The 15586-nt window shown below is 34.6% G+C and overlaps 1 long non-coding RNA gene across 1 annotated transcript in view; it reads right to left on the bottom strand.

Moving 5' to 3' along the window:
• The window catches only part of LOC310642319, a 345606-nt gene extending 337822 nt beyond the window's left edge, over nucleotides 1-7784 (bottom strand). Inside the window, exon 1 of the long non-coding RNA XR_014492888.1 lies at nucleotides 7690-7784. This is a non-coding gene — a long non-coding RNA (uncharacterized lncRNA). The remainder of the gene's footprint in view (nucleotides 1-7689) is intronic.
• Nucleotides 7785-15586: the final 7802 nt, after the last annotated feature.

The raw sequence follows: 15586 nt of genomic DNA, 5'->3' as shown, positions 1-15586 counted from the left end.
CCAGAGATTTAATAATTAAAGGCACAAGATTAATTTCAGAGGCATCATTACCCTAAATCAAATATTAGATTTCTGGAAAATACAATGGAAAGAGGCTTAAACCATAACCATGCCTTTTTATTCTAGTTAGGGAGGGTCATTAAATACAATGGTTTTCATTTCTTTTTGAACCCTGAGGATTCACTTGCATGAATATGAAATTAATGTGTATTGGATATAAGCCCTAAAATCCCAGGGAAAGACCCAACATTTTTGTACTATATAAAACTACTAATTTAATAATCTTGTCATTACTCTAAATTGAAAATACTTAAATAAAGGTCACTTTCATTTTTAACAGAGAGACTTTATAAGCATTCAAAGGAATTTTCCATCTGCCAGAACAATGCTTTCCCTTAACTCTAACATTTTTCTCAATATATATGACTGCTTTCCTTTAAGAAAAGTAACAATGCTTTCAGCAACAACAACAACAATATAAATGCATCACACAATGCTCTTCATTGCAAATATCCCAAACTGTACAATTTAAAGAGAATGAAAAGTTGACTACATATTTAAATTTCTGCATTATAACAAGTGTTGCATTTCTAAATGTATTTGTCAAGTTTCCGACATATGGGCATTTCAAGTGACTCCGAGGCATTGTTTACCTTAAAAGTCCTTTATTAGCCTAATACACTGGCAAGTGCTTGCTCGAAGGAAGCTGGAATCTGAAATCTCCGCCCCTTGCACAATATATTAAAACACAATTCTCCACCTTTCTAATTTTGTCATTAATCATATTCTCCAATTAATTTAAAGAATCAGTTTCCCTTCTGTTAGAAAATCTGCCAAGGTCTTATCTTCTCTAGTTAGAGATGGCCTTGAAAGGTGCAATCCTACTCATCCTCCCTCCCAACCTTAAATTAAATCTCTTGTCAAGCAATAACATTCAATGTTAGCAGGGTTGACAGTATTCATTTTATCGAGATATCTTGACAGTAACAGAAAAACAAAAAAAATCCCACTTTGATAGACTTTTATTTATATCACCCATTATGTGTTTAAAAAGATCAGAAATTGATGACAAATGCTTGACTACTACTAATAAGAATTATTTTTCTGAGTCCTAATTTTAATGAATTGTGAATGTCATTTGTTATGAAAATCTACCTAACTCTTATATTTTTGATGAAGACAGTTCTTGCTTTTGAAATTTTGACCACAATTACTGATATGCACAAAACTGTATCATATCATTAATGATCTGCTTGGGGAATTTATTAATGACATTCATTAGAGTCTAATATTCTCTTGCTTCCATTGTTTAGACATCTGCTCATTTTTAATTTTTTTCCCTGTCTATTATTTCTTCCATCATGCTGAGATGACAATTTTAATGAAAATACATTGTAATTTTGAGAGGGTTTTTTTAGGCCAGCATTTATGGCACAGCATGGACTTTTGAGTACATAATTACCATAGATAACATTTCTAAATCTTCAGAGATTTTGGAGAGAATTGATTAGTATTCTAGATTTTGTTTAGCTCCTAGATTATGTTCAGCTTCAAAAAACATGAAATAGCTCAATGCCTAATTTTCTACTTGTAACTGTTTTTAGACACTGAGTTAAACTTTTACTGAGTATAATTATCTCCCCAAACCATTACAAATATGGCATTGAACCATAATACCATGTCATAAAATTAATTATGTTATTTCTGAGGAAGATCATCTCAGTGAGGAAACTGAGGTAGGAATTGTAATTGCATATTTTTGCTTCCATCTGTTGATCTTTCTGATTTTGCAGCTCAGAAGGAAGGGGTAAGGTCTAAAAGTTGTTGAAGTAAAGGACCACATGCAACTAGGTATTATAGGAAACCTAAGAGCTTTACACCCCATTGGGGAGATAGACTCATTCCTGCTCCCTCAGTTATAGATTTTTCATCCAATATGATGTCACTCACCTAATGTTCAAACAACAAGGAATAAGACTATTTGTAGCTAGCAAGAGAGCCTCAGATAGAGCACTGAAAACCTAATGCTTAAAATTCCTGACTGAAGTTTTTTTTACCAAATTTATATCTGTTGCCTCTGCTGAATCAAGTTATCTTTTAGTCAACTGGGCTCACATTGCTTTACAGAGAAGGAGAGAGAGGGATAGAAAGAGAGAGAGAGAGAGAAAGAAAGGGAAAAAAACAAAAATTATATGAATAGAAAAAAAGAAACAACCAAAGCATTTTATTTTTCATATAAGGCATCATTTAGCCTATTTTAAAACAATAATTAAATGTGATGTCATGAAATAATATTTCTCAGTTTTTCCATTGCATTGAAAATAAATGGTTCATAAACAGAAAGAGAACAGATCCTGACTGTAAAACTTTTGTTGCCCTGCCTTTCCAAACTGAAGAGCAATCTTGTTTTAAGAATATTAAATACTGCAAGCAACATCCATGGTTTGGGGGGGGAGCATGATGGATGCAGCTTGCAACATCTAATACCACACCTTCTATACATGCCTCACAACATCTTACACACACACTGCTTTTGTCAGAATGATGAGACTAGTGAGAGACTGTAAATGCTATTGGATGCTATAATGCATCTAGACATGAATTCAAGAGGTTTTGAATTTGAAGAGACTGCCATTTCACAATTCCAAATTTTCTTGCATTAACTCAAGAAAATTCAACATTAGACTGAAGTATTATTCCGTGCTTATGATTTAACAGCAACAACCCATTCAGTTTGAAATTTCAAACTTGGATTATTCTAGAATATAAATTTGTCATATTGAATGAGGCTAAATGTGATACTTCCATCCTAATATCTTCAGCAGGTACCTTATGGTAGTTCTTATTGCTAACTTTATAACAGAACTACAGGTAAAAATGGTCCTTGCCATGATGCTGTACAGTATTAATTACCTTATTTGTTAAATCCTAAATTGAATGGGTTAACAAATGTAATATAGTTACTATTTTATCTGATCATTCCTAAGTAACATTATCATCCACTGGAAGAGTTGTCTTTTATATGATATTTAAATATATATTGTTTCAATATAAATTTTATAAAACAGATGGAACAAAAGGTTGAAAAAATTGCTTGTTATAAATAGCCATTCTCTGAATGTATTAGTTGTTCAAGGCAAGCAATTTTTAAAAAATAGTAAGAAAAAACTTTGAACTACATATGCAAGATGACCTATACCAGAATCATTAAAAGTTTTTCTATTGCCAAGCAGACATTTAATTCTTTTTATATAGTTGAAACAGGATTTTAAGCACTAATAACATAAAGCAGAGTTATCAGGAACAAGGCAAAAGATTACCGGCTTCTCAGTTGAAACAATTTTTGCAATATATTATATTTAGTATTAATGATAACCATAGTGAACAACATCACGATTCTGATTCATATTTGATTGTCAAACCCCTTATTTAATTACATCTTATCTTTCCAATACCGGATGCCATTAAATTTATGAAGATAGGAAAATTCCCAGTTAGGGGGGAATCCTTTTGAGCGATCTGAGACATATATTGAAGATCTATTCTTAGGATGCAGGTTTTATACCTGCAGGACTGCCTACTCTAAGCTGAATTGGCCCAACATACTACATCATCTAGAGCAGGGGTGTCAAACTGCTGGCCTGTGGACCAGATGCGTCATGCAGAAGCCACACCCACTCCATTGCCAGCAATGGCAAAACCATCCCAATACGTTGTGTGATGTCAAATGATGTTGCAAGTTTGACATGTCTGATCTAAAGAGGAAAATCTTCATAATCCCACAGTTCCAGAAGGTGAAGGGAACCAATTTTTTTTAAAAAAAAAATAAAAACAAAGAAGAACCAGTTTGGTCTAATGGTTAAGGCACCAGGTTAGAAACTGGGAGACCATGCAATCTAGTCATATTTAGTCATGAAAAACTGGATGAATGACTTTGGACCAGTCACATTCTCTTAGCCCACCTCACCTCATAGGTAGCTGTTGTGGGGAAAGTAGGAGACAGAAGTATTGAGTTATTCATAAAAATAATAAGGGCAGGATATAAACAAACAAACAAATAGCATCTATAAGAATATGCATTATTCCATATTTTATTTTTCCTATTCTTGTTTTATTGTATTTATTTATTCATCAAATTTGCTGCCCATCTCACTAACAAGGAACTCTGGGCAGCTTACAAACATTTATTGACATCATATCATTTGCTGGTCTTGTGAGTTTATGTTGCTATTTTAAATGTACAGTAAATGTTTTAATCATTTAACATATGCAAGCTGAAGGAGTCAATGGATTGCAGCAGGATATACATAAATGCAAAAAATAAGCAAACAATGATGCCTTTTTAAATAAAGCTTTTCTAACCTTCTTCATTGAGACATGTGGATCTAGTAAACAGAGTTAAGCATTTGTTTGATTTTCTTGTTAAGATTAAAACCAAAAAAGCTGTCAGCACCCTGGCACATAGAATGCAAATTCTAATACCAAATTTTAGGATCTCTAGGACCTAATTACAAGCAAAAACTCCTAGAAAACAAACCAAATAAGGAGGCAAGGAGGAATGGGAAGGAAGACAAACTCAAATGTCAAATAGGAGTTGAAGTTTGAAGTTTAAGACACTGGAATATTTTCTGTTGCCTGGGTTTGCATTATATTGAATTTCAGTATGATGGTGAAAGAGACCAGGTCATACTGAAATTTAATGTAATGCAAACCCAAGCAATAGAAAATAACCCAACCAAGTGTCTTCAACTTCAAAAGAGCTGATTTTGACAAACTGAGAGAGAACCTAGAAAATATTCCATGGATGAAAATCCTAAAGGGGAAAACAACTCAAGAAGCAAGGTAAACTCTGGGCTTCTGGTTTTCTGCAGTAGTGCAGCAACTGAGGGATCACAGCTCCGCACCCTACAGCTGATTTTTGCCTGTTAAGGGACCCTAAATGGGCCTGAAGTTGCCCCATAGAGGTGATAAAGAAGAAGAGAAATCCCACAGAGTGTGGAGAGACAGCAGTCAAACTGATCAGTCTGGGAAAAGCCCTCCAGAAACCAACAGAAGAAAGGCCAGCTTAACTTTAGAGTATAGCCCAAACTACAAGCAGGAGAAGCTGATTGTAAACAACATGCTTGGAACTGGTAAATTGATAATTGACTTCCTGGGGGGAAAAATCCCAAGGAGAAAAAAGCCTCTGAAAGTGAGAAGGAGGGGGATCTTTGCCCCACCCTCCTGCATACAGAAGTGGCGAATTAAACCTTTAAGTGGGGACAGAACTATACTGAAATGAAATGAATATAAGATCCAAATCTGGATAAGTTTGAAATTGGTGGCATGTATTAAGATTTTCCTGTTAAAGCATGAAAATAGAAGAAAATAACTGTTTATTTTGAAAACTGAAAACTGAAAACAAACTAGTACTGACATCTAGTGGTGAATGAAAATATTGTAGTTACTTTAATATAGGAATTGGCAAAGCCTAGGAAAAGATAATTTGTTGTTTGTGACCTTCAATGTCTTAAAAACAGAGAACAGCTGTGACAAAAAAATAAAACATCTTGGGCTACCCACAAAGTGAGAAATATAAACTTTAGAAGAAAAAAGATGACCTTTCTGGATTACAAATACTTATACTTTAAAGTTGTCTGCAGAGAAAGGAAAACCCTGATTTTTGGCTATCATGGAAAACCAGAGATCTGCAGAAAGAATATACTAAGAAAAAACAAATACTTTCAAGGAGGAGATGTATGCTATGTTGTAACTAATTCAACCAACAATGATCTCAAACCACAAGGAAATTAAAAATAACTTTGAAAATATAAATGAGTACATTTCCAATTTAACTTTACAACAAAAAAACTCTCAGAAAATAATAATAGAGAATGAGCAGATAAAACAGAAAACTGATGAACCAGAGGAGAGAGATTTAAACATGGAACCTAACAATAGATGGAAGTATGACTCAACCCAGGTGGAAAAATCTTACAGGAAATAATGGACATGGAAAAGATAACTTATACTCTAAGATCACAAAATAAGTCTGAGGACAAGAAAAAAGATTTGACAAAATGGATTAGAGAGCTGCCAGGAGAACTATGAGAACTTAAGAGACGAAAAATGATAAGAGAAATTAAGAGAGAAAGAAAGGAAAACAAATTCAGTGAATATGAAGGGGCGAAACCTTCCTATAAAAACATCTCACCTGATTTGCCCTTTATACCTACAACAGCATCCACAAGACTATGGGAAGACTCTTTGATTCAGAGAAACATATTGATCAGGAAAGATGTCTGGCAAAATAAAAAGGCTAAAGTGAGAATCAAGAAATTAGATGATGGGATCTAACAGAGAGAATATTTTAAAATCAAACATCTGTTTGAATATGGTTAAAGAAATAGAAAGTTTTTGGATATAAATAAATTTTAGTTTAAGAGAGATGAGCCCCTCAAGTAATATAGTATTTCTTCTTTCTTTTTCCTGTGTGTTTTGTTTTTTGACATGAGAAATATAAACATGTTGGGATGGTCCATATAAAGGAAATGTTTTAAAAACTTAAGTGAAATTGATCTTGAGAAAACTGTGAATGGATAAAAATGTTTTGATTAGATCTAAAAGATTAGGAAATTGGATTTATTAAATGGAATACTTAAAGATTAAACAAATGCTTGAATATGGTTAAAAGAAAGAGAAAAATTCTGGATATAAATGCACATTAGTCTAATAGGGATATGTATTTTAGGTAGTATACTATCTTCTTATCTCTTTTTCTTTTCTTTTTTCTTTTTGTTTTTTTAGGATATGAGAAACATAAAAGTGTTGGGATGGCCTGGATGAGGAAAAAGACTTAAATACTTAAGTGTAATGAAAATTGTAACCAGTAAGAATGTTTCAAATACTGTGGGGAAAACAAACTTAAATAAGAATTTTAAACAGGATCCATGATAAGGCAATCAAGATGATCAGTTAGAAAAGAATTATCAATGTGGTTATTATTTGCAGAAATATTAGAAAAATGTCTATATTTAATTGTTAATTACCTAAATAAGAAGAATTGTATTAATTCAAAGTTGACAAAAGAGAACATTTTTGGAAGAAGAAAACATCAAGCAAAGCTATTGTGTGGACTATAGAATTATAGAAACTAAATTGTTATTGATTATTTTTAAATATAAACCCAGACAACACAATGTTTACCAAATATTAAGGTGATTATGTAAAAAAAAATTAATAAAACATATTTTTTTAAAAAAAAGAAGCATGGGAAACTCTGAAAAATATGAAGATAAAAGCCCAGTCCAGCACAATACAACTGAAAAAGAAAAACAAGAAATTCAAATTCAGCATGGCTGCACAAATCTCTCTCTGACAAAAGACAAAAAAGATAAGATTAAAAAATGGAAAGAGGGACACATAACTAAGCCTGATTATCAGCAGATAGCCAGAACATGCAAAGATGAAGTCAGGAAAGCAAACGCTCAGAATGAATAAAGATTTACAACAGAAATCAAGGATAATAAAAAAAGTTTCTTTCAACATATTAATAACAAGAAAAAAGTGAAGGAAACTGTAGGTCCACTAAAGAGAGAAGATTGCAAGGAAGTAACAGGCAGTAGGAGAAAGCAGAGCTGCTTAACTCATTCTTTGCATCAGTGTTCACACAAAAAGAAATTGTAGCCCAACATACCAAAAAACTACCACACAAAAATAAACTAGAAACAGAAATTAAAATAAGCAAGAAAATGATAAGAGAACACCTATCTGACCTTGACGAATATAAATCACCAGGACCCGACAGATTACATTCCAGAGTTCTGAAGGAGCTGGCTGATGTTGCACCATTGCACCATATCTTTCAAAACTCCTAGAGCACCAGGGAAGTACCTGAGGATTGGAAAAGGGCTGATGTGGAAGGGGGGGAAACAGACCCAGGGAAGTACAGACTTAAAAACCTCCAGTGATGGGTGCTCCATCACTGGAGGTTTTTAAGAAGAGACTAGACAGTCACTTGTCTGAAATGGCATAGGTTCTCCTGCTTGAGCAAGGATGAATGAATGAATGAATGAATGAACCTTTATTGTCAAAGTACAACCATGTATACATTGAGATTGGCTGAGCCTCCCTTTGTGCCCCCACCCCCCAACTTACAGTGACACAAACCCTCCATCTTATTACACCATGTGAACTAATTGCACAACACACCGGCCTCACAAGTCAATTATGCATAAAGTTTATAAAAATTATTTCCCGTTCAAAAGCCTAACAGCCCATGGATAAAAGCTCCAGGGTCCCTTCCAGCTCTATTCTATTCTATTCTATTCTATTCTATTCTATTCTATTCTATTCTATTCTATTCTATTCTATTCTATTCTATTCTATTCTATTCTATTCTATTCATGAGCTTTCAAATGTCCCTCAAGATCTGATTATGCCAGCAGGACTGTGAAATGAAGGAGATGGGTGAACCTCTGAGGTAGGTTTATTATTATTAACATCCATCCATCCATCTATTATTTTCTTTTTTATGCTTAGTTCTGCTTCTATAGCTTTTAATATTTTAAATAATTATATAATAGATTTAGGTAATTATTATTTTATATTGTTACATTGGATTATTGTACACTGCCAAAAAATACTTTCTCTGAGATAGATGGCCATATAAATGTGATTGTTAAATATATAAACAAATAAATTCACTATTGCATTATGGTAGAGTCTTTTTTATGGCATGGTGTATCAATTGGAGTTAAGGGAGTTTGTTATGGAGAAAATAAAGAGGGCAGAGAATTCACACTGTGAACTATGAACACTATGACTCTTTCATGAGTTCCTCATTCATACCCTCCAGACATGGCTTGTTCTCTTGCCAGTAAGCATCTTCCTTGATATCAGCAGTACATGTGAACATCAAGAACACCAGTGCAATCAAAGCAGAAATGGTGACTTTGGCAAGTTTTATAATGCCTTCCTTTAGGACAGACATGTCAAACACAAGGCCCGGGGGCCGGATCCGGCCCATGAAGTGGTTTCATGCGGCCCGCAAAGCCATCCTGGAAACAGTGAGGGAACGGCCCCCACTGCCTTGGCCCTGGCCCAGAGACCCTCCTTCTGCCAGAGACCCTCAGATCTGTCCCACTCCTGCCCAGGCCCCCATAGGCACCCTTGATGAGAACCATGTAGAGCTGGCCACGCCCACCCAGTAGGCCATATGCACTCTAGCCACGCCCACCCAGCAGGCCATGCCCACCCTGGCCATACCCACTCGGCCCCCTGAGGGCAACCGCAGTGCTGATGCGGCCCTCAATGAAATTGAGTTTGACACCCCTGCTTTAGGACATTTCCTAGAACAAACAATAGGAGAAGCAAATATTTTACAATAGTCCTATACTAACTATAAAGTGTAGGAAACGTATAAAAAGATATTTTGCTTTTTGTAATCTAAGCATCACTAGAACTAAAACCTGTCCTAAGAAGTAGAAAGTCACTTTAGATACAGTAATAACCTTTATCTGTTTGCCTTCTTCCTGATATATATAGTAATCCATCATATTGGCCATTTAAGTAACTTAAAATAAGACTTCAAATGCTTTTCATGTAACTTCATTTTGCCAGAAAATCAGCTGAGAACTAAACACTGTTCCAAATTATTCCAAATTCCAAGTGATTAAGGAATAGAAGTATGCACTACCTATAAGCTGTTCCAAATCCCAGATACATTTAATGAACATTCAAGTGCATGCTATCAACTGATCTGATGAAGTTATTATGATGTCAATACATGATGCGGTGGCTCAGTGGGTTAGGACGCTGAGCTTGTCGATCAGAAGGTCGGCAGTTTGGCGGGTCGAATCCCGAGTGCCGCGTAACAGAATGAGCGCCTGTTACTCGTCCCAGCTTCTGCCCACCTAGCAGTTCGAAAGCACGTAAAAATGCAAGTAGAAAAATAGGGACCACTACGGTGGGAAGGTAACAGCGTTCCGTGCGCCTTTGGCGTCTAGTCATGCCGACCACATGACCACGGAGACGTCCTCGGACAAGCGCTGGCTCTTCGGCTATGAAACGGAGATGAGCACCGGCCCCTAGAGTCGGAAACGACTAGCACGCATGTGCGGGGGAACCTTTACCTTTACCTTTACTATGTAGTGTATTTGCTATCGGTCCTATAAAACAAACAGAACAAAAACACCTAAAGATTCTTAAATTTGCTGCATTGGCATAAGAGGTTATGTGTTGAATTAAGATGTCATTCCTAAACTCCCTTAAAACATGGTTATTATTAACAAGACATAGCACAATAGATTTTCTATAGTCTTTTGTGTTTTTATTTCAGTTACTTTCTTCCAGAAGAGTGTGTGTGTGTGTGTGTGTGTATGTGTGTGTGTGTGTGTGTGTGTGTGTGTGTGAAGGTGAGCTCTATCTTCCACGTTTGATTTCACATTGCTGGGGGACCCTGGAAAGGGTTGAAAGTCGCCCTGTAGGGGTGACCAACAAGGAGGGGATACCCGCTAGATTGTGGGAGGGCAGTAGCCCTTCTGCTTGATCCAGTGCAGCCCTCCAAACCAGCAGATGAAAGACCAGCCATAGAAATATTGCTTGTCACTAGGCTGAAGACAGCTGAAATCAAACTTACCACCAGGCACCTATAAAAGCAGCATGGATGAGACTGGGTGAGATCTACCTCTCTTCAATCCTAATTATTTTTTCCACCTGTATAAGCTGCCCAAAGTATTTTTCCCCTGTGGAGAGAAGGAAGGGGAATTCTACCCCACACTCTAAAAACAGCCATGACTGACTATCTAGGGGAGTTTAAAACGTTGAAACAATAACCTGATTTTAATTGGATTTTTATCTTTCTAAAACTTGAGGACTAAAAGACTTTTTATTCTTATTGAAGATTTGGGTTTTTACTTATAAAAAAGAAGTAAAATTGGAAAAGGACTATAAAAATCTTGGACTTAAAAAGAAATCCTAAATGGTATGGGTGACATCTTGTGGATAAACCTGATACTACATCCTGTTATTGTCTAAAAGAGACTTGGCTTGATGCCCAGACTACAGATAAGACTTTTGTAATGTTGGCTATCAGCTGTGAGAAGCCCAGCTGTGTTCTATACTCAGTGATACAATTATTCTCATTTTATGATTGTAAAGCTTTTAATTCACACCATTAAGAGAATATGGAAGAAGATCAGGAACAGATTTTATTTATGTTAAAAGCAATTCATGAAACTATTCTTAAAGCCACTGATGAAATAACAAACTACAGAAAAGAGCAAGATGTCAGCCCTGAGATACAGAGCCAAACTTTGATTACAACCAAAGAATCAACTACACTAAATATAAGAAGTGGAGGAACCAAATATTATGATAAAATATTTAACTGATCAACAAACACAGTTAATGGAAAACCCAGAAAATAGATCAACAACACTGAAACTGGAAAAGACTTTCTATACAAACCAGAAGAAACCTGAGGATCAAGAAGAAGAACAGCCTGAAGTGAAGACAAACATTTCAGGACAACTATGCCAAGAGAGAAAAATAGAGAGATGATTAGTTAGTCCTTCCAAACAAATGGGGATTGGATGGCCTTTCTTACTTCAAACAATATATATAACAACAGAGGGAGATCTATTTGATGACTTGAAAGCACGTACATGGAAGGCAAGTTGGCAAAGAAAGAAAGCTAGAATAAGGCTGAAGAAAATTGGAGTTTTGATTTATAGTGAGGATTAAAATAGAATATACTCTATTTGACAAGATATGTATTTTGAATACTAGACTTTGTTACAAACTGAGATAAAGAAAGCTTTGATTATTTTAAAAATTTGGAAGTATAAATATTAAAAGTTAAATTTGAATATTGATTTGTTTATAAAGGTTGAATGCAAAACTAATATATATATATATATATATATATATATATATATATATATATATATATATATATATATATATATATATATATATATATATAGTAAAGGTAAAGGTTCCTCCGCACATGCGTGCTAATCGTTTCCAACTCTAGGGGCCGGTGCTCAACTCCGTTTCAAAGCCGAAGAGCCAGCACTTGTCCGAGGATGTCTCCGTGGTCATGTGGCTGAACTGACTAAATGCCAGAGGTGCACGGAACGCTTTTACCTTCCCACCATAGTGGTCCCTATTTTTCTACTTGTATTTTTACGTGCTTTCAAACTGCTAGGTTGGCAGAAGCTGGGACGAGTAACAGGCGCTCACTCTGTTACGTGGCACTCAGGATTCAACCCGCCAAACTGCCGACCTTCTGATCGACAAGCTCAGCGTCCTAACCCACTAAGCCACCGCGTCATATATATATATATATATATATATATATATATATATATATATATATATATATATCCTAAAATATATTGATAAATGTAATAAACATGTTTTACTTAGCTGATATAAATAAAAACTATTAGCTTAAATATGATATAGTAGACATTAAGAGAAAAAAGAGGAAGTATTTGATGTTGAAACAAGAGAAAATTTGGTTACTAAATTTAAGACATTTAAATTAATAGAAAATGAATGTTATATTGTATTATTAATTAGTTGATGTAAGATGGTTAGAAATAGAATATATTCAAATAGGTAAGATGCGTATTCTGAATAATAGACTTTGTGATGAATTGTGATAAAGGAAACTTAGGTTACTTAAAACTTGGAAACTATAAATATTAAATGTTAAAGTTAAATATTAATAGGAAACTAAAAATTGGGGAAAACTAATTACGACATTGATTGTCTATAAAGACTGAATGTTAAAATAACAAGAATATGTATAAGCCAAAAATATTGATAAATGTAAGAACGTCACTTTTAGAGACAGTAAATATTAAGGGGAAAAGAGAGGAAATATTCAGTGTAGTAGCTTGAGACTTGTACTAAAGATACTTGTATGCCGTAGTATTATTGATTAACTCAGCCGCCACGTTGCCTTTTTTTACTTAAATGTAGAAATGGAAAATCAATAAAACATTTATAAAAAAATAAAACTAAAATGCATTCTTGGTAATCTACTCACCTAATAAAAATAAATAGAAATTGTCACTACAGCAAAGATTGAAAACATAGGAATGAAAGGGGGAGAAGAAAAACAATTATGGCACAGCTTCATAGTCCTTGCAGGCTAATTTGCAGCAACACATTTTGGCATCACTGAGGTTAGAGACAGATGTCTATAACTGAAAATCGTATATGAATTGTAGTTTACTTAAATATAATACTTGGGATAAAGTAAAATCTCCTCTCAAACTTAATTCTTGTCAATTTGATATCTCCCTATATATTATTGGTAACAGTAGAGAAATATTTGCCATGGTCTTAAAGGATGTTTTTTTGCAATTTAAACACCAAGGAAGCCCTAGTTTAGACTAAAGTCAGAAAAAACAATTGGTATCCTTCAATTTTTGGATTTATTTTGGATTCCACAAATATACATAGTTTATGGAATTTCACACTTTACAGATATTGCATTACTTTCATATCACTAAGAATGAAAAAGAGCCCAAATCCTCATCTAACAGTAGGGCTTCAATTCTTTTTGCATCAATGGCTGCTATTGCAATAATGTGTAGTCAGATCAAAAAATGTTATGACCTCATTTCCTTAGTTTTAAAAAATGCTAAAGCGAACTATAAATATGAGTAATTCTGGCATGTATTATTTTCCCATGTCTCCTATTGCTTGCAGCATTTGAAACAAGAGGAAGTCAGATTGAAAAGGAAGATATCCCTTCCTGTCTTTTTATCATCATACTGTGCTTAGTTGATTTACAGTTGTCTGACTGCTTCTAAGTTATCCATGGGTGTTTTGCTCTATTCCATTATTGTTGGGGGGTTTAAAAGCAAAATATTGTATATCACATATCACTATTGGAACAATTTTTGCATAACTTGAAAATATGTTCAAGAAAGATCAATAAAGCACCAACATGCACACTGAGTTCCTAATTCACAGTAAGCTTTGCCTTGCCTAGCCATGGTTTGTTAATTAAGCCACAATTGGTTTATTCACAGACTGCATTGTGCCATAAACAAGATTTACAAACACAGTGATTGTATTAATGGAACATGCTATGCCAAACTAAGTGGTTTATTGCAATGTTTGAACTCAGCCACATAATTATTCATTGCTGTTTTTATTTTTTTTCTTAGATGTTCTGCTGAATATGTCCTACTTGTGTCTCTAGGGAAAAAGTACATAGATATAGCTATAGGAAAACTACTATTCAAATGTTATTATTTTGTCTTGTTTAGGTGAAATGCTTGTGTGTTCATTTAGTGCAGGGGTGTCAAACTGCCGGCCTGTGGGCCGGATGCGTCATGCGGAAGCCATGCCCATCCCATTGCCGGCAATGGCAAAACCGTCCTGATACATTGTGCGATGTCATGTGACGTCACGAGTTTGACATGTCTGATTTAGTACATGAGTATTTTGTTTGAAAATACATTTTGCATCTGAGAGATGTAGCAAAAAATATTTTAAACTTTTTTGATGGGGGGAAAACAGCATTCTTTATTTATTCATGTCTACATTTTAGAGATGAACAACATAAGAAGGTAGGTCAATACTCACTGATTTTAACATGGAAGTAAGTTGTAACCTAATTAGATGCATTCTGATGAGTCTAGAAAATCCTGCAATGTGTGCAATTAATTTGTTCAATTTGTGTCTGGAGACTTTAAAATATACATGACTGAACAAAAGTTTAACCTTTTACATTGCATATTAAATGGAAATAATTAAGCCTTCTAGTAAATCACCATTTCTTTCTGCTTAATACAAATAATGTTACTGATATTCAGCTCATGTATCTTACCGATTATCTGAGCCTGCTGCATTATTGAAAGCATTAAAGCAGTTCACCCCCTTTTATTTAGCAATTTGCACACCATAATGGATATAGTTTAAATCACTATGTGGAAACATGAAAGGACCCGGAACTAAAAAGGAAGGTATTGTAATATTTTGCTATCTCACCTTATCATTTGCTAAGCTGCCAGTGGAGTTTAGGACCGCCCCCGACCTCCGTTCATTCCGCCAGGACCTGAAGACCTGGCTCTTCAAGCTCTCTGGCCCAGGCTGAGAATTTTAATTTTAATTTTAATTTTAACTTGGGTTTTATTTGTTCAGGGACGGATATAATTTTTAAATCTGTTTTTAACTTTTGTTTTTTGTTTTTGTTTTAACCACCCTGTAAACCACCCTGAGTCCTTCGGGAAAGGGCGGTATATAAATATAATAAAATAAAATAAATAAATAAATAAATAAATAAATAAATAAATAAATAAATAAATAAATAAAATGTTTATTTCTACTACAACTTTGCCCAGTAAGAAAACCACATATAGGGGGGGCAATAGAAGCAGTGATAGTTGGAGAGTTATAATATAAAGCAGGGGTCTCCAAACTTGCCAACTTTAAGACTTGTGAACTTCAACTGCTAGATATTGCTGGCTGGGGAATTCTGGAAGTTGAAGTCCATAAGTCGTAATGTTACCAAGTTTGGAGACCCCAGATTTAAAGGATAGAAATGTTAAGACAGCTGAAAAGTTGCTGGACAATACTA

This window comes from Vipera ursinii, assembly GCF_947247035.1.
Source record: "Vipera ursinii genome assembly, chromosome: 6".
Taxonomy (NCBI): domain Eukaryota; kingdom Metazoa; phylum Chordata; class Lepidosauria; order Squamata; family Viperidae; genus Vipera; species Vipera ursinii.
Note: the sequence above shows the minus strand (reverse complement) of the source record. Positions and strands in the feature narration are given on the sequence as shown.